Here is a 25,616-nt window from a genome sequence, read left to right on the forward strand (position 1 = left end):
GAGACAATGTGTAAGTGTTGGGATACTGTGTGTGACTGTTTTGAGAGATGGCATGTGTGTGTACTAGGAAAAAGTATGCGTCCGAGCTGGGAGATTGTGCGTGTGCATGCTGGGAGACCAAGTGTGTCCATGCTGGGAGACACTGTTTCGAGAGGCAGTCTTTGTCTGTGCTGGGAGACATTGTGTGTCTTTGTAGGATGACAGGGTCTGTCTGTGCTGGGAGATGGTGTGTCCTGGGAGACAGTGTTTGTCTGTTTGGGAAATGGATTGTGTCTGTGCTGGGAGATGGTGTGTTCTCGGAGAATGTCTGTGCTGGGAGACAGTACGTGTGTGTACTGGAAGACTGTGAATCCCTCTTTTGGGACACGGTGAGTGTGTGTCTATGCTGGCAAACAGTGCATGTCTTTGCTGGGAGACTGTGTATGTCTGTTTTAAAAACAGTATGTGTCTGTGCTGGGAGACAGTTTTGTCTGTGCTTGAATACAGTTTGTGTCTGTGCTGGAAGACAGTGTCTGCTGGGAGAGTATGTGTCTGTGCTTGGAGAGCGTTGTGTCTGTGTCTGTTCAGGGAAATGGTGTGTGTGTGTATGTGATGGTTTGTGTCAGTGCTGGGAGACAGTGTGTTACCGTGCTGGGTGACAGTGTTTGTCTGTGCTGGGTGACGGTGTGTATCGATGTTGGGACTCTGTGTGTATATGGGACTGTGTGTCTGTGGGACTGTATTGAGAGACAGATTGTGTCTGTGCTGAGAGGCAGCATGCGTGTGTGCTAGGAAAAGTTGTGCGTCCGTGTTGGGAGACATAGTGTGTCTGTACTGGGTGACAAAGTGTATTTGTACTGGAAGACATTGTGAGTCTATTCTGGGAGACGGCATGTGTCTGCTTTGGGAGACAGTTTGTGTCTGTGCTGGGAGACAATGTGTAAGTGTTGGGATACTGTGAGTGACTGTTTTGAGAGATGGCGTGCGTGTGTACTAGGAAAAAGTATGCGTCCGAGCTGGGTGATTGTGCGTGTCCATGCTGGGAGACCAAGTGTGTCTCTGCTGGGAGACACTGTTTCGGGAGGCAGTCTTTGTCTGTGCTGGGAGACATTGTGTGTCTTCGTAGGATGACAGGGTCTGTCTGTGCTGGGAGATGGTGTGTTCTGGAAGATAGTGTGTCCTGGGAGACAGTGTGTGTCTGTTTGGGAAATGGATTGTGTCTGTGCTGGGAGACGGTGTGTTCTCGGAGAATGTCTGTGCTGGGAGACAGTACGTGTGTGTACTGGGAGACTGTGTGTCTGTGCTGGGAGACAGTTTGTGTGTGTGCTGGGAGTCAGTGAATCCCTCTTTTGGGACATGGTATGTGTGTGTCTATGCTGGCAAACAGTGCGTGTCTTTGCTGGGAGACAGTGTGTGTCCATGTTCTGGGAGACTGTGTATGTCTGTTTTAAAAACAGTATGTGTCTCTGCTGGGAGGCAGTTTTGTCTGTGCTTGAATACAGTTTGTGTCTGTGCTGGAAGACAGTGTCTGCTGGGAGAGTATGTGTCTGTGCTTGGAGAGTGTTGTGTCTGTGTCTGTTCAGGGAAATGGCGTGTGTGTGTGTGTGTGTGTGTGTGTGTGTGTGTGTGTGTGTGTGTGTGTGTGTGTGTTTGTGTGTGTGTGTGTGTGTGTGTGTGTGTGTGTGTGTGTGTGTGTGTGTGTGTTTGTGTGTGTGTGTGTGTGTGTGTGTGTGTGTGTGTGTGTGTGTGTGTGTGTTTGTGTGTGTGTGTGTGTGTGTGTGTGTGTGTGTGTGTGTGTGTGTGTGATGGTTTGTGCCTGTGATGGGAGACATTTTGAGTCGGTGCAGGAAGGCAGTGCGTGCCTGTTTTCTGGGACAGTTTGTGACTGTGCTGGGAGACACTATGCCTCTTTTTTGGAAGACAGTGTGCGTCTGTGCCGGGATTCAATGTGTGTCTCTGCAAGGAGACAGTGGGTGTCTGCTTTGGAAGACAGTGTTTCTCTTTGCTGGGAGACAGTGTTTGTCTGTGCTTGAAGACAATTTGTGTCTGTGCTGGGAGACAGTTTGTGTCTGTGCTCGGAGCTGTTGTGTGTGTCTGCTTTGGAAGATGGTGTGTGACTGTGCTGGGTTTCATTATATGTGTGTGCTGAGAGTTGGTGTGTCCATGCTGGGAGACAGTGTGTGTCCGTGCTGTGGGACAGTGTGTAGCTGTACAGAAAGACATTGTAGGCCTATGCTGGTAGACAGTGTTTTCTGGTAGACATTGTGTGCGGTGTTGGGAGACTGTATGTGACTGTTTTCAGAGATAGTTTGTGTCTGTGCTGGAAGATGGCTTGTGTCTGTGGTGGGTGACAGTCCTTGTTTGTGCTGGGTGAATGTGTGTGCCTGTGCTGGGAGACAACTCGTGATTGCTTTGGGAGACAGAGAGTGTCTGTGGGAGACAGTGTGTTTTGGGAGATATTTTGTGTCTGTGTCTGATGACAGGGTCTGTCTGTGCTGGGAGACAGTGTGTGTCTCTGCTGGGAGATTATGTCTCTCTTTGTAGGATGACAGTGTATACCCGTGCTGGGAGATCGTGTGTACCTATGTTGGATGACAGTGTGTTTCTGTACTGGGAGACAGTGTATATTTGTGCTGGGAGACAATTTGTGTCTGTTTTGGGAGATAATGAGTGTCTGCTGAGAGACAGTGTGTTTTTGGAGACATTGCGTGTCTGTGTCTGGAGACTGTGTGTCTCTCGGCTGGGTCACAGTCTATTCTAGGAGACCGAGTGTGTCTGTTTCAGGAACATTATGTGTCTCTGCTGGGAGACAGTGTGTGTCTGTGCTGGGAGGCATTGTGTGTCTGTGTTGTGAGACTCTGAGAGTCTGTTCTGGGATATGATTTGTGTCTCTTTTGGGGGACAGTGTATTCTGGGAGACAATGTGTCGGTGTTTGGGAGACAGTTTGTATCCATGCTGGGACACAGTGCATGTAGAACATAGAAGATAGAACAATACAGCACAATGCAGGCCATCTGGCCCACAATGTTGTGCCAACCCTTAAACCCTGCCTCTCATATAACCCTCCACCTTAAATTCCTCTATATACCTGTCTAGTAGTCTCTTAAATTTCACTGGTGTATTTGCCTCCACCACTGACTCAGGCAGTGCATTCCACGCACCAACCACTCTCTGAGTGAAAAACCTTCCTCTAATTTCCCCCTTGAACTTCCCATCCCTTACCTTAAAGCCATGTCCTCTTGTATGTCTGTACTGGGAGGCAGAGTGTGTCCTTGCTTGGAGTCAGTATGTGCTTCTGCTGACAAACAATGTAAGCCACGGGAGATTGTGTGTGTCTATGCTGCGAGACCGTGCGTGTCCGTGCTGGAAGACACTCTGTATTCCTGCTGGGAGACAGTGTGTGTCTTTGTTAGACAATAGTGTATGTCCGTACTGGGAGGCAGTGTGTTTCTGTGTTGGGAACGATGTATATCCATGATGTGAGACAGTCTAATCTGTGCTGAGTGACAGTGTGTCTCTGTGCTTGCAGACATGGTGGCTCTCTGCTGGGAGACAGTGTGTGTCTGTTTTGGGAGGCAGTTTGTGTCTGTGATGGGAAACCATGTGTGTCTTTCTAAGGTGACAGTGTGTGCCCGTGCTGGGAGAGAGCTTTTGTCTGTGCTGGGAGACAGAGTGTGTATGTTTTGTAAGACAGTGTGTGTTTGATATGAAGTCAGTTTGTGTCTGTGTTGGGAGTCAGTGAGCCTCTCTGTTGGGACACGGTGTATGTTGTGCTAGGAGACGGTGATCTTTTGCTGGGAGACAGTGTACGTCTATGCTTGGAAAAGGTGTGTTCTACGAGATTGTGTGTGTCTGTGCTGGAAGATAGTGTATTCTGGGAGACTGTGTGTGTCTGCTTTGGAGATGGTTTGCTTCTGTGCTGGGAGATGTGTCTGTGCTGGGAGATGGTGTGTCTGTGCTGGGAGATGTTGTGTCTGTGCTGGGAGACTGTGTGTCTGTGCTGGGAGATGTTGTGTCTGTGCTGGGAGACTGTGTGTCTGTGCTGGGAGATGGTGTGTCTGTGCTGGGAGATGTTGTGTCTGTGCTGGGAGACTGTGTTTGTCTGTGCTGGGAGATGTTGTGTCTGTGCTGGGAGATGGTGTGTCTGTGCTGGGAGACTGTGTTTGTCTGTGTTGGGAGATGATGTGTCTGTGCTGGGAGATGGTGTGTCTGTGCTGGGAGATGGTGTGTCTGTGCTGGGAGATATTGTGTGCTGGGAGATATTGTGTCTGTGCTGGGAGATGTTGTGTCTGTGCTGGGAGATGTTGTTTCTGTGCTGGGAGACTGTGTTTATCTGTGCTGGGAGATGGTGTGTCTGTGCTGGGAGATATTGTGTCTGTGCTGGGAGATATTGTGTCTGTGCTGGGAGATGTTGTGTCTGTGCTGGGAGATGTTGTGTCCGTGCTGGGAGACTGTGTGTCTGTGCTGGGAGATGGTGTGTCTGTGCTGGGAGATGTTGTTTCTGTGCTGGGAGACTGTGTTTGTCTGTGCTGGGAGATGTTGTGTCTGTGCTGGGAGATGGTGTGTCTGTGCTGGGAGACTGTGTGTGTCTATGCTGGGAGACAATAGACAGTAGGTGCAGGAGTAGGCCAATTGGCCCTTCTAGCCAGCACTGCCATTCACTGTGATCATGGCTGATCATATACAATCAGGACCCAATTCCTGCCCTCTTCCCATATCCCTTGACCCCGCTATCTATAAGAGCTCTATCTAACTCTCTCTTGAATGCATCCAAAGACTTGGCCTCCACTACCTTCTGGGCAGAGCATTCCACATAACCACCGTTCTCTGGGCGAAAAAGTTTTTCCGCATCTCAGTTCTAAATGGCCTACCCCTTATTCTTAAACTGTGGCCTCTAGTTCTGGGCTCACCCATCAGCGGGAACAGGCTTCCTGCCTCCAGTGTGTCCAATCCCTTAATAATCTTAGATGTTTCAATCAGATCCCCTCTCATCCTAAATTCCAGTGTATACAAGCCCAGTCGCTCCAATCTTTCAACATACGACAGACCCGCCATTCCGGGAATTAACCTTGTGAACCTACGCTGCACTCCCTCAATAGCAAGAATGTCCTTCCTCAAATTTGGAGACCAGAACTGCACACAATACTCCAGGTGGGGTCTTACCAGGGCCCTGTACAGCTGCAGAAGGACCTCTTTACTCCTATACTCAATTCCTCTTGTTATAAAACCCAGCATGTCATTAGCTTTCTTCACTGCCTGCTGTACCTGCATGCTTGCTTTCATTGACTGATGGACAAGAACACCTAGATCTCGTTGTACTTCCCCTTTTCCTAACTTGACTCCATTTAGATATCCTGTTCTTGCCACCAAAGTGGATAACCTCACATTTATCCACATTAAACTTCATCTGCCATACATTTGCCCACTCACCCAACCTGTCCAAGTCACCCTGCATTCTCATAACATCCTCCTGACATTTCACACTGCCACCCAGCTTTGTGTCATCAGCAAATTTGCTAACTTTACTTTTAATCCCTTCATCTAAATCATTAATGTATATTGTAAACAGCTGCGGTCCCAGCACCGAACCTTGCGGTACCCCACTGGTTACAGCCTGCCATTCCGAAAGGGACCCGTTAATCACTACTCTTTGTTTCCTGTCAGCCAACCAATTTTCAATCCATATCACTACTCTGCCCCCAATACCACGTGCCCTAATTTTGCCCACTAATCTCCTATGTGGGACTTTATCAAAAGCTTTCTGGAAGTCCAGGTACACTACATCCACTGGCTCTCCCTTGTCCATTTTCATAGTTACATCCTCAAAAAACTCCAGAGGATTAGTCAAGCATGATTTCCCTTCATAAATCCATGCTGACTTGGACTGATCCTTCTACTGCTATCCAAATGTGTCGTGATTTCCTCTCTTATAATTGACTCCAGCATCTTTCCCACCACTGACGTCAGGCTAACCGGTCTATTATTCCCTGTTTTCTCTCTCCCTCCTTTCTTGAAATGTGGGACAACATTAGCCACCCTCCAATCAGCAGGAACTGTTCCTGAATCTATAGAACATTGGAAAATGATTACCAATGCATCCATGATTTCTAGAGCCACCTCTTTAATATCCTGGGATGCAGACCATCAGGTCCCAGGGACTTATCAGCCTTCAGACTCAACAGTCTAATATAAATTCTTGCCTAATATAAATTTCCTTCAGTTCATCCTTTACCCTAGTTCCTTTGGCCACTATTACATCTGGGAGATTGTTTATGTCTTCCCTAGTGAAGACAGATCCAAAGTACTTGTTCAACTCATCTGCCATTTCCTTGTTCCCCATAATAAATTCACCCGTTTCTGTCTTCCATGGCCCAATTTTGGTCTTAACTTTTTTTTTGCTATTCACATACCTAAAGAAGCTTTTACTATCCTCCTTTATATTCTTGGCTAGTTTACCTTCATACCTCATTTTTTCTTGGTGTATTGCCTTTTTTATTATCTTCTGTTGCTCTTTAAAAGCTTCCCAGTCCTCCGGTTTCCCGCTCATCTTTGCTATGTTATACTTCTCTTTTATTTTTATACTGCCCTTTACTTCCCTCGTCAGCCACGGCCACCCCTTACTCCCCTTAGGATCTTTCTTCCTCTTAGGAATGAACCAAACCTGCACCTTCTGCATTATTCTCAGAAATACCTGCCATTTTTGTTCCACTGTCTTCCCTGCTAGGGTATTGTTCCATTGAACTCTGGCCAGCTCCTCCCTCATAGGTCCATAGTTCCCTTCGTTCAACTGTAATACTGACACATCCGATTTTCCCTTCTCCTTCTCAAATTGTAGGTTAAAACATATCATATTATGGTCCCTACCTCCTAATGGTTTCTTTACCTCGAGGTTCCTGATCAAATCCTGTTCATTGCACAACACTAAATCTAGAATTGTATTCTCCCTGGTAGGCTCCAGTACAAGCTGTTCTAAGAATCCATCTCGGAGGCACTCCACAAACACCCTTTCTTGGGGTCCAGTACCATTCTGTTTCTCCCAGGCTACCTGCATGTTGAAATCCCCCATGACATATGTATCATTACCTTTGCGACATGCCAATTTTCAACTTATACCCTACATCCAGACTGCTGTTTGGGGGCCTGTAGATAACTCCCATCAGGGTCTTTCTACCCTTAGAATTTCTCAGTTCTATCCATACTGACTCTACATCCCCAGATTCTATGTCCCCCCTCGCAAGGGGCTGAATATCATTCCTCACCAACAGAGCCAACCCACCCCCTCTGCCAGTCAGTCTGTCCTTTCAATAAGATGTATATCCTTGAATATTCATTTCCCAGGCCCTGTCCGCTTGAAGCCATGTCTCAGTTATTCCCACAACATTGTACTTGCCAATTTCCAACTGAGCCTCAAGCTCATCTACTTTATTCCTTATACTGAAAGACTGTGTGTGTTTGTGCTGGGAGATGGTGTGTCTATGCTGGGAGACCGTGTGTGTCTGCTTTGGGAGACAGTGTGTATCTGGTCTAATAGACTGTGTGCGCAATCACAGCTGGCTTTTGCTGGTGTCCCAAACCTAGATGTTGGCTTTATAACTACCCGGCGGCACACAAGGGAAGCAGATGCTGGAATCTGGAGTGACAGCCTGTTCTCCATTTGGTCGGTTGGTTGCACAGTGTGTGTCGATGGGAAAGGAACTCGCAACATTTTAGGTTGGACTTCTGTCACTGAACCTCCCTTGGTTTTCTGCGCTGGAGATTTTTATTGTGAGATCTCGGTTGATTTGGAATTGTGTTATGTGGGAGAGCAGTGTTTTTTCTGGCTGTGGGCTGGCTGCTGACCCAGTTGATTTTCAGCCATGGCCACCAGCCTGTTGGTAGAGTGTGTGGGAGCACTAAATGTGTCTCTAAGGTGCTGAGTTCACCAAACGTCTCCCCAGAGCTTGACTCAGTCTCGCTCTGAACTTCGGGGACACCCCCTCTGCCTTTCACGGGATCTAAAATAAGAACTGACTTCCTCTTTCTGTTTTATCAGAAGCAGAAGGTATGGGTGCAGATGCCAAGGGCGGACTGTGTTAAAGGGTGCCCAGACCGCCACTGCTGGTCCCAGAAATAGATCACACTGTCTCGGTCACTAGGAGCTGGCGCTGGACACAAAGGGCAGACACTGGCAACTCCTGACCCGCATCATAAGCTCACCCCACCCCCTGGCACCCAAAGGTCTTGAAGTTGGCAGCTGAGGCACAGCACCACAGGTTGCAGAGATTCTCTACTGAAGGCAGGGTCCGCTGTCCCACAGTCCCACAGTCCCACATAGCTTGTCCAGAGTGCCGGCCCAAAACTGAGGCAAACCACGGCTGGGTTGGTTCTCCCTCGGCTGGTCTGAGTCTCAGCTGTGGATGTGGCCAGTGGACCCAGACATAGTGTAACCCCATCAGTGCTGCCGGTCAGGGGCTGTCTGCAAAACGCCGTTGCACTTATCTTTAGGGTTGTGTGTAGGTGAGCAGTGTGTGACTCAGAAGGGGGAAGACAGTACGAGGTAAGACAGCTGGTGTAGACCGGGGAGTAATGTGCTCATGGACACTGGTGTGTGATTCAGACATGTGCACATTGAAGTGTGTGAATCAGAGCATAATTAAAGTGAGTCAGGGATGGGTGCATTGATGAAGTCTCTGAGTGTGTAAATCGGGGGTAATTAGTGTGATTTGGGGGCAGATACATTGAAGCTCATGTGTGTGTAAATCAGGGGGTAATTAGTGTGATTCGGTGGCAGATACATCGATGAGGCTTTTGAGTGTATAATTCAAGGTGTAATTAGTGTGATTTGGGGCAAATACATTGATGAGGCTTGTGTGTGAAAATCAGGGGTGTAATGAGTGTGATTTGGGGGCAGATACATCGATGAGGCTTGTGAGTGTGTAAGTCAGATTTGGAGTATAAATCTGTTTGCCTGGGTGTATTGTGTTACCCCGCATTGTGTTGTGGGATTTAATCTGGAGGTATATTCATCCTACGTGGACTCAGCCACAGGGGAGGCTTGGTGGGGAAGGGGTTAACCGGGTATAGTCTGAGCAGCGGGGTTTGCTGGGCTGTATGAGAGAGCTCGAGCTTCCAGCAGAGGCCACGTGTGGTTTGATGTGGTTGTCTCACCAGTGCCTGTTGCACCACGTGCAGAGGCTGATTTGCTTACAAAGTGCGTCTCGGGGGCTGAGCGATATACGTCCTTCCTCCACCCCCAGGGGGTGGGGGTGGGGGGGGGCTGACTCAGGCATCTCTCCGACTGCTGCTCCGTCACGCCTGTTGTCTCCCCACTCTCCACCGTCCCCTGACCTCCAGTGTCCCGACACCTCTCCTTGTTTGCGAGCTGGCAGTCCTCTGAATCCGTGCTGAAACTGTTGGTGGAGGCAGTGAAAGTGGAGCACTGAGAGAATGGTGTGTGGGTGAAGTTGGAACCCAGTCGCTGGGATTCAGTAATCTGGTACACTCAACTTTTTCTTCCCCCCTCCTCTCTGTCGCTCCTTGGTCTCTACACCCCTCTGAACCCCACGTTTACCTCACCCATTATCAGGTGGTCAATGTTTTTCCTTTAAGATACATCATTATGCAAACCCCCTCTGAATAACTTTCTGCTCCCCCTCCTGCTAACATCTGCTGATGTGGCTCGCTGTCACAGTTCTTTTGAGAATTGTACCTTGAGATGTTTTACAGTGGCGTACAAACGCGGATGTGTTGTTCTAGGGGCAGCGGGGATGTGCTGGTGTGTTCAGTGCCCTACTGTGGGAGATGTATCTTTGGCTCAGCTCTCCTACAGCAACAGGTCGTCTGAGATATTAAGGTTCCCTGGACGAGGTCTGAGTCTGGAAGTCCCCACACTGGCAGGATTCATACAGATTTTCTGTCAGAGAGCAGTCAAATGTCCATAACTTTGTTCGAAGTATGTCAACCAGAGTAGTCCGTGGCTGTGTGTTTTCTACTGTGTAAGTGCTTCATTGGTCAGACTGTGTCACGCATGCTTGGCTCTCCGTGTCAATTTGTGTGGTTGTTTCAGCCTGAATGTTTGAGCTTCAGTGTGTTTTAACTTAGATATTTTGTGACTTTGTCATGCCTTCAGAACGTACGCTTCGGAGCGCGCGTGTTTCGATATTGAGAGAAAGTGTTTTCAGCGTGTGTTGGCGTGCTGCATTGCCTGCCTCTCAGCAGAATCAGAAGCAGCTTTGTTATTTATCCCTGACGTGCAGCGTGAAATTTGTTGTTCTGTGGCGGTGTTACAGTGCGGGTCATAAAATTTACTAGAAGTCACAAAAACAAACATTTAAAAAATATTGTGCAAAAGAGGGACAGTGAAGTTCATGGGTTAGTGAACCAGTCAGAAATCTGATGGTGGATTAGAAGAAGGTGTTCTTTGGCATGCAGTTAGCATGATGTTATTACAGCTTGGGGCATCGCAGCTCAAAATTCACCTCCGGCACCCTCTGTGAGGAAGATTGTATGTTCTTCCCACGTGCATGTGGGTTTCCTCCGGCTGTTTTGATTTCTTCCCAAAGACGTACCAGTTAATTGGTCATTGTAAATTGACCAGTGATTAGGCTGGGGTTAAATCTGTGGACTGCAGGGTAATGCAGCTCACTGGGCCGGAAAGGCCTGCTCCATTTGAATCCCTAAATAAAATAACGCATTGAGGTTCCTGTGTCGCTGACAATTATTACTGACTCATTAGAGAGCAAGGGCACGCAGCAGTGCGGTGAGTAAAAATCGAATCAGAGAGACCATAGAAAGCGTGTGACCTTAAAGGCCATTTGGGCCATCTGGGAAAGAGTTGCCCCTCCTATTCCCACCTCCCCTCAGCGGGTTTTGTGGCCTTGCAGTCTACGTGTGGTTAGACTTGCTGCCACCTCCCCCACCTGCTGACGGAACAGTTTCAGTTTCCCACCACCCACCGGCAGAGAGATTTTTCCAAACTTCACTTTACTCCTTCAGCCCATTATTTGAAATGTTACTCCCCTTCCACCCCTGACCTGAGTTCCAGCACAGGCCCAAGTCCCTTCGACCATCCATCGGGCACAAATCAGTCTCTATTCTAATTCCACAGAGTTTGTCTATCACAGTCTCTGCATTGGTAAGTCTAGATTCTGCTTCTATAAAGAGAGTGCCTCTGCCCCCACCACCCCCTCAGGTATTGTGTTCCAGATTCTAACCACCCCCACCTCCGGGTGAAAAAAATGTTCCTCCTTAAATCCCCGACCCACACTCTCCGATAATAGATGCCTCTGCCAAGCAGACAGCTTTATCCTCCACCCTATTCTTGTACAGGGGTCCAAGTCCACAGGTCTCTGAAAGTGGCTGCACAGGATGATGGTGGTAAAGAAGTCACGTGGCTTACTTGTATCGTCAAAGCACTGAGTTCAGGAGTCAGGAAGTTATAATGCAACTTAGTAAAACTCTGCTTCGGCTGCATCTGGAATATTGTTTTCAGTTCTGGGAGCTCTTTTGCAGGAAGGATGTGGAGGCTTTGGAGAGGGTGCATAAGAGTTCCACTAGGATACTGCCTGGGTTAGAGGGTATGGGCTGGAAGGAGAGGTTGGATAAACTTGGGTTGTTTTCTCTGGAATAACAGAGGCTGTGGAAATCCGATAGAAATTTATAAGATTGTGAAAGGCATAGATCAACAACCAGTATCTTTTCCTCAAGGTTTTATTTTATTTTGCTAATTTATTCACTTACGGGATGTGGGCTTCATGAGCTAGGCCCACATTTATTGCCCATCCCCAGTTGCCCTTGAGAAGGTGGTGAGGAGCGGTCTTCTTGAACCGCTGCAGTCCTTGAGGTGTAGGTACACCCACAGTGCTGTTAGGGAGGGAATTCCATAGAACCATAGATCTTTACAGCACAGAAACAGTCCTTTTGGCCCTTCTTGGCTGTGCCAAACCATTTTTCTGCCTAGTCCCACTGACCTACACCTGGACCATATCCGTCCATACACCTCTCATTCATGTACCTGTCCCAAGTTTTTCTTAAATGTTAAAAGTGAGCCCGCATTTACCACTTCATCCGGCAGCTCATTCCACACTCCCACTATTCTCTGTGTGAAGAAGCCCCCCCAATGTTCCCTTTAAACTTTTCCCCCTTCACCCTTAACCCATAGCCTCAGGTCTTTTTCTCCCCTAACCTCAGTGGAAAAAACCTGCTGAATTTGAATTTCAAACATTTCTGTTGAGACATTAAGCTTCCTTCTCACCCCACCCGTCATCCTAAATCAGATATTTTGCAATATTGCCATGCAATTGAAAAAGTGGAATTGTGATTATTAATTATAAATACTTATTAATTAATATTAATGAATTATTAATTGTGATTCCATCAATTCCATTCTAAAGATGTCATTGAATTCGTACATCTTAATGGTGTGTATATTTTGTGTGTTAACCAAAAAAAAGATTCCACTTCTGTAGAAAGAACTAATAATAGTCGCTTTTGTATACATTCAGAACTCTTAACGCAATATACTACTACTCCACACTATGAATATATTTTGTAAATATGAAACGCTTCTTATAATAAGACAAAAATCAGTATTGAAGTTACATGTGGCAAACAAGACCCATGTTTTTGATTTTGACTAGCGACAGTGAAAGAACGATGTTATGTTTCCAAGTCAGGATGGTGAGTGACTTGGAGGGGGATTTCCAAGTGGTGTGTTCCCAGGTATCTGCTGTTCTCGCCCTGCTAGATGGTAGTGATTGTGGGTCTGGAAGGTGCTGCCTTAGGAACTTTGGTGTGTTGTTGCAGTGCATCCTGTAGATAGTACACACTGCTGCAACTGTTCGCCGATGGTGGGGGGATTGGATGCTTGCCGAAGGGGTATCAATCGAGTGGGCTGCCTTGTACTGGATGCTGTCAAACTTCTTGAGTGTTGATGGAGCTGCATTCATTCAGGTGAGGGGTGAAATATCTAATACTAGAGGGCATATGTGTAAAGTGAGAGGGGAGTAAGTTCAAAGGAGATCTGTGGGACTGTGTTTTTAACACAGAGTTGTGGCGGCCTGGAATGCTGTGCCAGGCGTGTTGGTGGAGGCAGATGCAATAGAGGCACTTAAGAGGCTCTTAGTATACGAATGTGCAGAGAATGGAGGGTTAAGGACATTGTGTAGGCAGAAGGATTAATTTAGTTCTGCATTTGATTACTAATTTAATTAAAAACATGGTGAGCCGGCCTGTGCTGTAAGTCTCATGAATGAGAATGCATCAGTCGAGTCCCTCAGCCTGACTGACATATGCAATGTCTTTCCTGTTTACTCAGTCTGAGTCTCTCCCGGCTGTCAGTGCTGCTGAGGGTCCATGTGGGAAGTTGTGATTTTCCCTGGCCACTGCGCTGCCCGCTTGCATTGAGGCCTGTTTTGGCTGAAGGATTCCATCCTTCTGTGAGTCGTGGAATCAGAGTCGATACCAATGCAGGCTCTGTTTTTTCTGTCTAGTGGACGTGGCCTGGGCGCACCCAAAGGATTCAGTAATCACTTGTCGATTTTATAAGTTGCAGTGAAGTCTTACCGCAGCTCCAAGGGAAACAATCCAGCCAGTCCAGTCCATCCTCATAGCTAGAGCCAACGACCTTATACCCTCTCCAGAGTAATCACGTCCTTCCTGTAATGTGGTTCCTCCGACCATATGCAGCACTGAATCAATGGCCCAGTTGGTGTTGATACAGTTTGAGCATAGCTTCCCTGTTCCTTACACTCTGTGCATGAGGCAATAGAGGTTAGGGTTAGGGTTAGGGTTAATCATCTCACTGCCCCCCATTGCTTTCCCCCTTTCCTGGTTTTGCTCATAGAACATACTGTAGACCAGCACAAAAACAAGCCCTTCAGCCCATAACCATATATCAATCACAGCACGGAAACAGGCCATCTCGGCCCTCCTAGTCCGTGCCGAACTCTTAATCTCACCTAGTCCCACCTACCCGCACTCAGCCCATAACCCTCCACTCCTTTCCTCTCCATATACCTATCCAATTTTACCTTACTGAACTAATTAATTAGTGGGGGGAAAACATCCAACTAAATCCATTCCTTCTGGCTACACTAGTCTATATCCCTCCCATTCTGTGCCTATCCAAATGCCTCTTGAAAGCCTCCACCTCCAACCCTGGCAGCACATTCCAGGAACCCATCTAGTCCATGCCAGAACCATTTAAATTGCTTGCTCCCATATCTCTGCTGTCAATGTACCTATCCAAACTTCTCTTAAACATTGAAATTGAGCTCACACACACTACTTGTGCTGGCAGCTTGTTCCACACTCACAACCCTCTGACTGAGGAAGTTTCCCCTCATGTTTCACTTAAACCATTCACCTTTCACCCTTAACCCATGACCGCTGGTTGTAATCCCAACCAACCTCATTGGAAGAAGCCTGCATGCATTTAACCTATCTTTACCCCCCATAATTTTGTATACTTCTGTCAGATCTCCCCTCATCTTCCACCACTCCACCAATCCAAGTTTGCCCAACCTGTCCTCAAACCCACGTGCCCTCTAATCCTGGCAGCATCCTGGTGAACCTCTTTTGCACCCCCTTCAAGGCCTCCACATCCTTCCTATAGTGGGCAACCCGAATTGAATGCAATACTCCAGATGTGGCCTAAACCAGAGTTCTCTAAAGCTGCCATAACTTCCTGCCTCTTGAACTGAATGTCTATATACTTCATTATCACCCTATCAGCCTGTGTAGCCACACTCAGGGAACTATGGACATGGGACCTCAAAATCCCTCTACTCATCAACACTGTTAAGGGTCTTGCCTTTAACAGTACACCGTCTCTTTACCTCTGATCTCCCAAAGTGCAACACTTCACATTTGGCCGGGTTAAACTCCATCTGTCATTTCTTTGCCCATAACTGCTACTGCTCTATTTCCCACTGTATTCTTTGACAATCTTCTACACCCCATCCAAGTCATTTATATATACACAAACAGTAGAGGTCCCAGTACAGATCCCTGCAGAACATCTTCAGCCCAGGTAGGTCTGATTGACCACTACCCTCTTTCTTCAATGTGGAAGCCAGTTTTGAATTCAGACAGCCAATTCACCAAGGATCCCATTCATCTTAATCTTCTCAATGAGCCTCCCATGAGGGACCTTGTTAAACACCTTAATAAAGTTCATGTAGACAACATCCACAGCTCTACTTGCATCAATCACCTCTGTCACCTTCTTGAAAAACTCAGTCAAGTTAGTAAGACACAACTTTCTCTGCGCGGTCATGCTGACGGTAACTAATTAGGCCAAGGTTTTCCAAACAGTCGTAAATCCAATCCCGAAGCATCCTCTCCAGTAATATCCCTACCCCTGACGTGAGACTTAGTGGTCTATTGTTTCCAGGATTATCTCTAGTTCCCTTCTTGAATAATAGAACAACATTAGCTAATCACCAGTCATCTGAGACCTCAGAGGGAACACAAAGATATTGGTCAAGGCCCATATAGCACATCATACCTTGTGAACTTATCCACCTTAGTGTTCTTTAAAAGACCCAACCCTATCTCCTCTTTTATCTTAAAACATCCTTTCACATTAATATGCTCCACACTGATCTCTCTATCCATCTTCTTCACCTCCAAACACATGTTCCCTTCTTTATCTTTGAGTGGTCCTACCCTCTCCCTAGTTATCTTCTTGCTGTTGATGTACGTATAGATTGCCTTGGGATTCTCTTTAATCTTACTTGCCAAGGACTTTTTATGACTCATTCTGGCTTTCCTAACTCTCTGCTCGAGTTCTTTTCCATCTTCTTCATAAACCTCTGCTTAATTTTGGCTTACTAAACACTACATGTACTTCCTTTTTCTTCTTGACCACATTTGCCATCTCTCTCGCCATCTAAAGTTCCCTGACCTTGCCATTCTTAACCTTCCTTCCTACTGGAACATGCATTTCCTGTACTTTGTGTAGTTGGTCTTTAAACACGCTCCACATGTAACATGTGGACTTGCCCAAAAGCAGCTGTTCCCAATGAACTTTCCCTATTTTCTGTTTAATAGTCTCATAATTTTCCCTGCTCCAATTTAATACTCTCCCATAAAGTCTATACCAACTTATCTTTATCTATAGTTATCTTAAAACCTAAGGAATTATGGTCACAGTTCCCTAATTGTTCCCCACTGAAAGGTCAGTCACCTGGCCAGGCTCATTTCCCAGCATCAGGTCCAGTGTAGCTCCATCTCTGATGGAATGGCTACACATTGATTTAAGAAACTCTCCTGGATGTACCTAACAATTTCTCCTCTACCTAAACTTCTTGCACTAAGGGGGTCCATGTCTATATTGGAGAAGGTGAAGTCACCACGGCAACAACGTTATTGTTCTTATATCAGCCTGCATACCTGTTCCTCAATATCTCAGTGGTTATTGGGGACTCTGCATCATCCAATATAGTGATTGCACCTTTCTCGTACTTGAGATGTATCCATATAGATGCAGAGGATGATGCCTCCATTCTGTACAGGGAAGATTCTAACATGGATAAAGCAGTGGCTGACTGGCAGGACGCAAAGAGTGGGAATAAAAGGAACCATTTCTGGTCAGTTGCTGGTGACTAGTGGTCTTCCACAGGGGTCTGTTTTCGGACCAACTATTTTTAGGTTATATGTCAATGATTTGGATAATTGATTAATGGCTTTGTTGCAAAGTTTGCAAATGATACGAAGGTAGGTGGAGAGGAAGGTAGTTTTGAGGAAGTAGAGAGGTTACAGAAGGATCTAGACATATTAGGAGAATGGGCAAAGAAGTGGCAGATGGAACACAGTGTTGAGAAGTGTATGATCATTCACTCTGGTAGAAAAAATGAAAGGGTTAACTATTTTCTAAATGGAGAGAAAATACAAAAAAAAAACGGAGGCACAAAGGGACTTGGGAGTCCTTGTGCAGGATTCCCTAAAAGTTAACTTGAAGCTTGAGTCTGTGGTGAGGAAGGCAAATGCAATGTTAGCATTCGTTTCAAGAGGACGAGAATATAAAATCAAGGATGGAATATTTATAAAGCATTGGTGAGGCCTCACTTGGAGTATTGTGAGCAGTTTTAAGGCCCTTATCTTAGAAAGGATGTGCTGAAACTGGAGAGGATTCAAAGGAGGTTCACAAAAGTGATTCCAGGATTGAATGGCTTGTCATAACTCTATGCTTGTATTCATTGGGATTCAGATGAATAAGGGGTGACCTAATTGAAATCTATTGAATGATGAAAAGCCTCAATAGAGTGAATGTGAAGAAGATGTGAAGAGGAAGACCAGAGGACACAGCCTTTAAGGCCGAGATTGATAGGGTCTTGTTTGGTCAGGGCATGAAGGAATGTGGGGAGAAGGCAGGAGATTGTGGCTGAGAGGAAAAATGGATCAGTCGTGATGAAATGGCAGAGTAGACTCAATGGGCCAAATGGTTTAATTCTGCTCCAATGTCATATGGTCTAATGGTGTCCTCTGAATGCAGCTGATTAATAGCATAACTCCCCTCCCCCAAATTTATTTTATCTCCAGCTATATCATTCTTTAAGCTTTGAAACCGTGGAACTTGAAGCATCAAGCCATGTCTCTCTCTCTCTCAATCAAGTCTCTGTTATGGCCACATCATAGTTCCGTGTACTGATCCATGTTCTTCTGAATTCTTCAGCCTTACCCATATTTCTTCTTGCTTTAAAATATGCACATTTTAACCTGTCTATCCCAATGTATCTATCAATATTCTTACTGGTCATGGCAACAACCTTTCTCTCAATCCCTCCATTTTCCAACCTAATGCTCTGGTTCCCACCCCCTTGCCAAACTAGTTGAAACTCTCCTGAGTAGCACTAGTGAGCTTCCCAGCCAGGATATTGGTTCCCAATGTTAAAGTGCAATCCACTCATCTTGTACAGGTAGAACACTCCTGCCCCAGAAGACATTCCGAAGATCCAAGAACCTGAAACTCTGCCATGTGCACCAGTTCTCAGCCACATATTTATCCATTCTGTCTTTCTACTCCTGCCCTCACAGTCTTGTAGCACCAGGAGTAATCCAAAGGTTGCTACCTTCGAGGTCTTGCTTTTCAGTCTCTTTCCCAACTCCCTATACTCACTGTGCAGGACCTACTCCCCCACCCTTCCTCTGTCTTTGGTGCAAGTGTGCATTACAACCTCGGGCTACTCAACTTACCCCTTGAGGATGCTCCAAGATGACCTTAACCCTGACATCTGGGGGGGGGGGGGCAACATGCCATCCTGGTGTATCTGTCCCCCTAACTCTTGAATCTCCAACCACTGTTACCTGCTGAGCTTCAGAGACAGACCAGAAACACTAACCTGGCTAAAATCTATTTGCCCAGCTCAGTCTATTGTGATCGTCCTGCAGTCTGGGCTGTGGATGCATGGCTGATCTTTGTACTGCTGGAGACCCCTTGCCCACCTTCCCCCACCAAGTCCTGGATCGTTGAGGTCTCTTTCTGAAGGCGAGGGTGGAGTACTGAGGCTTGTGCACCCCTTCCCAAAGGGAGCACCCTTGCTGTCTGATCCTGCTGCTGAACCCACTCACCTTGGACCCCACTTGCCTTGGGGGTCCCACGGGCTCCTACTTCTCTGCTCACCTGTTAAAAGTTTCGCCAGACTCCATGTAACCTACATCACGTGCTTCATCCACCTTCACCTCATCACCTCTTTCAAACATGATGTTCCCTTAACAAACCTGCACTGACTGCCATGATCAATCTGTGCCCACCTCAGTCAAGATCTATCCACCCTTCAGTATGGATCCCAGTGCTAACGGCATTGTACTTGCACTGTCCCCCCCCCCCCCACCACCATCTTGTACAACACCAACTCTCCTCCACTCCCTGCAGTCATGAAGATTTAAAAATTGTAGGGAGAGCCTTTCCAGTTTTCTCCTTTGCTTCTATTAACAGCCTGTCATATGCGTTATCTGGGCCTGCTAATTTATCTATACTCCAGGACGATAAATCCTTTAAAGATAAATGAATATCAAAGCAACAGCAGATGCTGGAAATCTAAAATAAAAGCAGAAAATACTGAAAACGATCAGCAGGTCAGACAGCATCTGAAACAGAATTAAAGTTTCAGATAAACGCCTCACCACTTCCTCTTTTACCCTGTTTACCGATCCATGGTTTCACATTTATTTTTCTAAGCTACATCATTGATTCATACCCTCTTTTGCGAAAAATATTATCATGATTATTTTTTACTGCGTCTTCATCTTCCTCACTTCTCTTCGAGTTGCACTCTGCACTCCTGGTGTCTGAAATAAGCTTCCCTTTCTTGCCTTATCTTTCACTGAGTGCTCCTATATTTAGCTGTCCTACCCTCTTTGTTTGTGGAAACGTGTTTGACCGGAACACATTCAATCTCTCCTCAAGATCCTTCTTTTGCTCTGGGACTGATTTTCTTCCAAGTGTCTCCTTCTAGTCCAGTCTTGCTAGCTCCAGTAGAACTGACTTTATCCTGATTTGGAGCCTTTACTATCCCTCCTCTTTTCTATGTCTATGCTGTTTTGTGATCACTTCTACAATAATGTTCCCCCACTGATACATTTTCCACCTGCCCAGCCTTCCTCCCTTAAACTCAATCCAGACTGGTTCTGGTCCTGGTCTTCTTATCGTGTCCATGGACAGTCTTTACATGGCCCAGCCAGAAATGGACACATTTTTGTGCCATGTTGTTGAACTCAGCAAGATCTGCAATGGTACAGGGTTCTTCTTGCGATGGGCATTGCAGGAGATGTTGCATAATTTGTGGCTCAGCTCCACATTCACAAGTTGTCGGGCTGGGTGTATATCCCCATTTGCTTAGTGACAGCTTTGAAAGGCCTACACCAGTCCTCAGTCTGTTCAGGCACTTCCAGGTTGCCCAGTTGCAATTAGCTCATGGGGAAGGCTTTCATCTGGTGGAATTTCCTTTGTTGGGGGTTGTTTGAGACTGGCGAGCCGGTCTTTCAACAAGGCGATGCGGGCTTCGGATGGGTTAATTGCAATGGAACAACACTGTTCATGAAACTCTTCCTTGACTTTAGGCAGCTGGGTATGACCATGTAGAGGGTGCCTCTCATCTGATGTTTGACGGAGTCATACCATTCTTCTTATATCAGGGGGAGCAATACCCGCCAGGATATATAGGCTGTTGGTGTTTGTTGGTTTTAAACAACCGGTGATAAGTCGGCAGCTTGCATTCAGAATGGCATCTATCTTCTTAGCATGAGTAGATCTTTCCCATGCAGGGCAGGCATATTCAGCAGTGGAATAGCAAAGAGCAAGTGCACTGGCTCTCAATGTTTTCGAGCTTGCTCCCCATTTTGGTCCTGGTGAGGGGCAGTCTATTTGGCCTTCTCCCCTGGACATGCATCCAGTGCCCTAGAGAGCAATGACTCTCTCTCCAGCCTCACCTCTGCAGCCACACATTCATCTGCCCAACATCCTGCTTGTGTGCTCACTGGCAGCTGCCACATAGCAGTAGCAGTGCTCCCTTTTCTCTACCTGCCGTGTCTAAGAATATCAGAAGTTTTAAAAATATGTTTCCGATTATCACATTTATGGAATTAAGATTTTGAACAACATCAAGCATAGAACAGTACAGCACTGGACAGGCATTCGGCCCACAATGTGCCAATCTTGATGCCAATTTAGAAAGCCACACACAAATTGCTGGAGGATCTCAGCAGGTCGTGCAGCATCTATGGAAATGAATAAGCAGTTGACATTTTGGGACGAGACCCTTCATCAAGACTGGCCAATTTATAATAATTGCTCTCCTCCTATGTATCCTCCATATTCTTCTATACTCGTATTCCTGTATCTTTCTAACAGCTTCCTAAACTCTACCAAGCTTCCTGCATCCACCACTACCCCTGGTAATCCATTCCAGGTACCTATCACTGTCTGTGTAAAAAAAATTGTCCCTTACGGCAGCTTTAAACTTCCCTCCTCAACCAGCCCTAAAAGCATGCCTTCAGCTGTCTGAATAGTTTCTAACTGTCTACCCTAACTTTTCCTCTTATAGTTTATAGTTTTATAGTTTTAAAAACCTCTGTAAGGTTTCCATTCATTCACCAATACTCAAAGGAGAACAATACAAGTGTGCTTAACTTCTTCTTGATAGTTCATATCCTCTAATCCAGACACTTCCTGGTAAACCTCTTCTGCAGCCTCCCCCTCTCCACATCCTTCCTATAATAGGACAGTTATACTGCACGCAATACTCCAAGTGTGGTGTGACTAATGTTTCATACAGCTGCAGAGTGACTTCCTCACTCTTCTACTAAAAACACTTACCAATGAAGACAATCATGCTATATACCTTCGTTACTGTTTTATCCACTAGTGTGACCACTTTCAGAGATCCCTCTGTACCTCAATGCTATAGAGGCCTACCCTTTATAGTACACCTTCTCCTTTCATTTGTCCTGTCAAAGTTCAACACCTCTATATTGAATAAATAGTACAAAAGGTGAATAACAAGGTGGTGATTGTAGGTTTGTGGACTGTTCAGAAATTTGGTGGTGTAGAGGAAGAAACTGGTACTAAAACATTCAGTGTGGATCTCCAGGCTCCTGTACCTCCACTTTCATGAGCCACAGACTTTCGGAGATGTCCTCAATGGTGGGGAGTCTTGAGCTGACTGAGTCTACAGCTTCTTTCGACCCTGTGGATTAGACCTCCATACCAGGAGATGATGCTCCAGGAGGGGTTCTCTCCACTGCACATCTGTAGAAATTTTTTAGAGTCTTTGATGACGTAACAAATCTTGGGCTCCTAATGAAGTGGAGCCAGCTGTTTTAGTGTGCCTTTGTAGTTGTAGAGTCCTGTGTTTTCTGTGGTACCTGGAGCAGGCAGGTGGAAATCTTGTACAGCATGGACAAGTTTGGCTGAAGAGCCTGTTTCGTTGTGGTATGGCTCCTGACCCTACCAATCACTGTGTAGGTTTCACACTTACGAGTCCTTCCAAAGGGTATCATTTCACTTGCAGCAAAGTGTGATTAAATTGTAGGGCACTGGAGGCCATGCAGGGAGATCGGTGAGTGTGCTCCCCACAGCTGGGTGGCAGAGATTAATTATCCAGTAAGGGGCAATATGAGAAAGTATCTGTCATGGAAAAAGTGCAAGAATATCATCAGCAAACCTGGGTAAGAATTTCAAGTAAAACAAAATCATTTGAGCCCATCAGTGACAGTGTTGGAATGGTGTAAAACTTCATAGAATCATACAGCATGGAAAAAGGCTGTTCAGTCCGCTATCTGCACTGACCTGTGGTCAAGCATCTGCTTTCACCACATCTTCGAGAACTTGGCCCCCCCATACCCTTTGCCTGGGAGATCCAACTACTCGTCCAGTCAAATCTTTAGTGCTGTCAGTGACTATGGTTTCACCTCTCTATCTCTGACAGTGTGTTCCAAGTACTCAGCACTCAGGCAGAAGAAGGTCACCTTCAGAGTCTCTCTAAGTCTCTGGCCCATTTCCCCTATCTCAGTAAGAAATTACAGCTAGAAATTCCATTGTGTAACCTCTGAAATGATGCTGTTCAGATCATATATCAAGTTGTGTAAGACGCTGAGACATTAGTGAGGTCTAGTTTGAAGTACAGTGTGCAGTTTTGGCCATCTAGCTACAGGAAGGATATCAATCAGATTGAAAGAGTACCAAGAAAATTTGCAAGGATGGTGTTGGGGCTTGAGAACCTGAGATTTAGGGAGAGGTTGAGTAGGTTACGATTTCATTCACTGCAGTACAGGAGACTGGGGAAGATCATACAAAATTATGAAGGGTATAGATAGGGGTATGCAGACTTTTTCCTCTTAGATTGGATAAGAATGGAAATGGAGGCCATAGGTTTAAGATGAAAGGTAAAATATTTAAGGGGAATCTGAGGGGAAACTTCTTCACTCAGAGGGTGTTGTGAATGTGGAATGAGCTGCCAGTGTAAATGGTAAATGCGGGTTCAATTGTAATGTTTAATGAATCTGTAGATGTATGAGAGTGGTAAGGAGGGATATGGTCAGGGTGCAGGTAGGTGGGATTAGGCAGAAGATCAGATCAGCATGAACTAGCTGGGCCAAAAAGGCTTGTTTCTGTGCGGTAGTGCTCTGTGCCACAATTACTGTGTTCACTTGAAGAGCAGGATTGTGCAGGTGGCCAAGTGTGGCAGGGAAATGTAACCCTGGCTTTCTAGCCATATTTACAGTCTTTATGGTGAAATAAAACTCCTTTAGTTGACAAATTGCAGAGTTGTGGACTCAGCTTCGAACATCACAAAAACCAGCCTCCCCTCTGTGAGCTCTTTCACTGCCTCAGTAACACAGCCATCATAATCGAAAACCCTGTCCACCCCTGACTTTCTCTCTTCTCCCTTTGTCCATCGGGCAGAAGGTACGAAAGCCTGAAAGCACTCACCACCAGGTTCATGGACAGCTCCTACCCCACCGTTATATTGAGCAGACCAACAGTAAGTTAAAAAGGACTTTTGACCTCACAGTCTCCCTCGTTATAGTCTTGCACCTTACTGTTTACCTGCTCTGCAGTTTCTCTGTCGCTGTTCACTTTATTCTCTATTCTGTCATTGTTTTATCTTGTTCTACCTCAATGCACTGTGTAATGTGTATGAACAGTATGCAAGACGAGCTTTTCACTGTACCTCAGTACATGTGACAATAATAAACCAATTCCAAAACGTTACAGCTCAGCAATTCCATCGCAGCCCATGCCTCCCTCTGGTCCCCTCCTCCTTCTCTTTATTCCATGGTCCACTGTCTTCACCTGTTAGACATTTCCTTCAGCCCTGTACCGCTTCCACCTATCCTCTCCCAGCTTCTTACTTCATTCACACCCACCCACCTTCCCCCTCGCCCATCTCCCGCCAGCTTGTACTCCACCTCACCTTCTTACTCTGACATCTGCCCCTTCCTTTCCGATCCTGATGAAGAGTCTCAGCCAAAAATGTCAACTGTTTATTCTCCTCCCATAGATGCCACCTGACCTGCTGAGTTTCTCCAGCATTTTGTGTGCGTTGCTCTAGATCAGGGTCCCCGACCTTTTTTTATGCCATTGACCAATACCATTAAGCAAGGGCTCCGTGGACAACAGCTAGGAACCCCTGCTCGAGATACGTCCCCATTTACGCTTCACGCTGTCGAGATGGGGGTCTTCTTTCCACTGCTGTTCATGAGTTTAACCAGAGACCAGTCAGCTGAAGTAGAACATCCACAAATGAAAACCCTACGGTTACAAAAGGGGTCCTCTTAGTTTAGCAGGAACTCCAGGAACTCTGGCCTCCAGCATTTAATTAAAATGTTACCAGCACTGACTACTACATTGCAAATGGTTAGGCAATGTGCAATTGTCCCACCAGCTTTCTGGGATGGATCATTTCTGTTAGTCGCTAGATCATGTTCTCCCTGAGTCAATGTGTTAAGATGCCATTTCTAGTTTCAGTGGGAGGCCTGTTTTTCCCTCACTGTGAGTACTGCCACGTCCTGGATGCTGTTGGTGTCATGTTAAAACCACATTCCCCAAGGCAGGCAGAGGGCAGTCCACTCCCTCCTGACCTATGCTTTGGAGATGGGGATAAAGTTTTTGGGGAGTCAGGACTAGCCAAGTTAGGCACCGAGGTCGACACAAAATGGTTGGGCTGAATGGTCTGTAAGCATGTAGTATCGCTCTGAGGCACTCTTTGTACTGGAACCCCTTCCCTCCACCCTACCATCTGAAACAATCAGGTCTGCCCCATCTGGGGACAACCTCTCCATCCAGAGAGTTGAGCCATCAGTCCCACTAGCCCCAGAGGTATTGGTAGCAGGACGGAGAGCTGGACAGATGGGTGAAGGGGAGGTGAGGTTCAGCGAGTGGGCTTGGAGCTGTGGGGGTGGGCAGCTGCACCCATGACACATTAAGTTACTCGGTACTGCAAAAACAGAATGACTTGATTGGCTGAGACTGTCTTGGTATTGGTATTGATATTGATTTATTATTAATAAACTCTTCTCAGGCTTCCAGTCATGTCAGGCATCTATTTTAACTGAAGTTTTGATGATAAATTCTGCCATCTTCATCAGGGATGATGCCTGGGCATGCCTAGTCCGGTGGTATTTATACCCCCGTCGTCCATCCCTCCTGATTGGATAGTCCTCATCCAATCAGTTTTCCACTGTCCCACCTTGCTTACAAAGACAAAGCAATTTTAACAAAGCCGAAAGTCTCACTTGAATTCGATCATATCCTTGAGCCAGGAATCTGTACGTCCAGGGTTTTGTATCTTCTGCCGGATGGGAGGGGGGAGCAGAGAGACTGTCCAGGGTGGGTGGGGTGACTCATTAAGCCGGCTGCTTTACCAAGACAGTGAATAGTGTAAACAGAGTCCATGGGGGGGGGGGGAGCACTGGTTTTTGTGATGTTCTTGTGCTCACGGGCAGAGTAGTTGCTGGACAAAGCTGTGGTGCGTGCAGATAGGATGTTTCTATGGTGCACCGATAAAAGTCAGTGGTCCATGGAGACATGTCAAATTTCTTCAGCCTCCCGGGGAAGGAGAGGGATCTGTGAGCTTTCCTGGCCATAGCTTCCATGCTGCGGGCAGACTATCTGCTTAGGGGTTGGCATTCGCCCCGCCACCCCTTTAGGCAT

At 46.4% G+C, this 25,616-nt stretch overlaps 1 protein-coding gene across 1 annotated transcript in view; it reads left to right on the top strand.

Annotated features, from left to right (window-relative positions):
- Positions 1-9,410: 9,410 nt before the first annotated feature.
- Positions 9,411-25,616, top strand: part of pou2f2b (POU class 2 homeobox 2b) — a 78,779-nt gene continuing 62,573 nt past the window's right edge. The window contains exon 1 of the mRNA XM_059977061.1: positions 9,411-9,455. The gene's annotated coding sequence lies outside the window, so the exon portion shown is untranslated. The remainder of the gene's footprint in view (positions 9,456-25,616) is intronic.

Source organism: Hypanus sabinus, chromosome 1, assembly GCF_030144855.1.
Source record: "Hypanus sabinus isolate sHypSab1 chromosome 1, sHypSab1.hap1, whole genome shotgun sequence".
Classification (NCBI taxonomy): domain Eukaryota; kingdom Metazoa; phylum Chordata; class Chondrichthyes; order Myliobatiformes; family Dasyatidae; genus Hypanus; species Hypanus sabinus.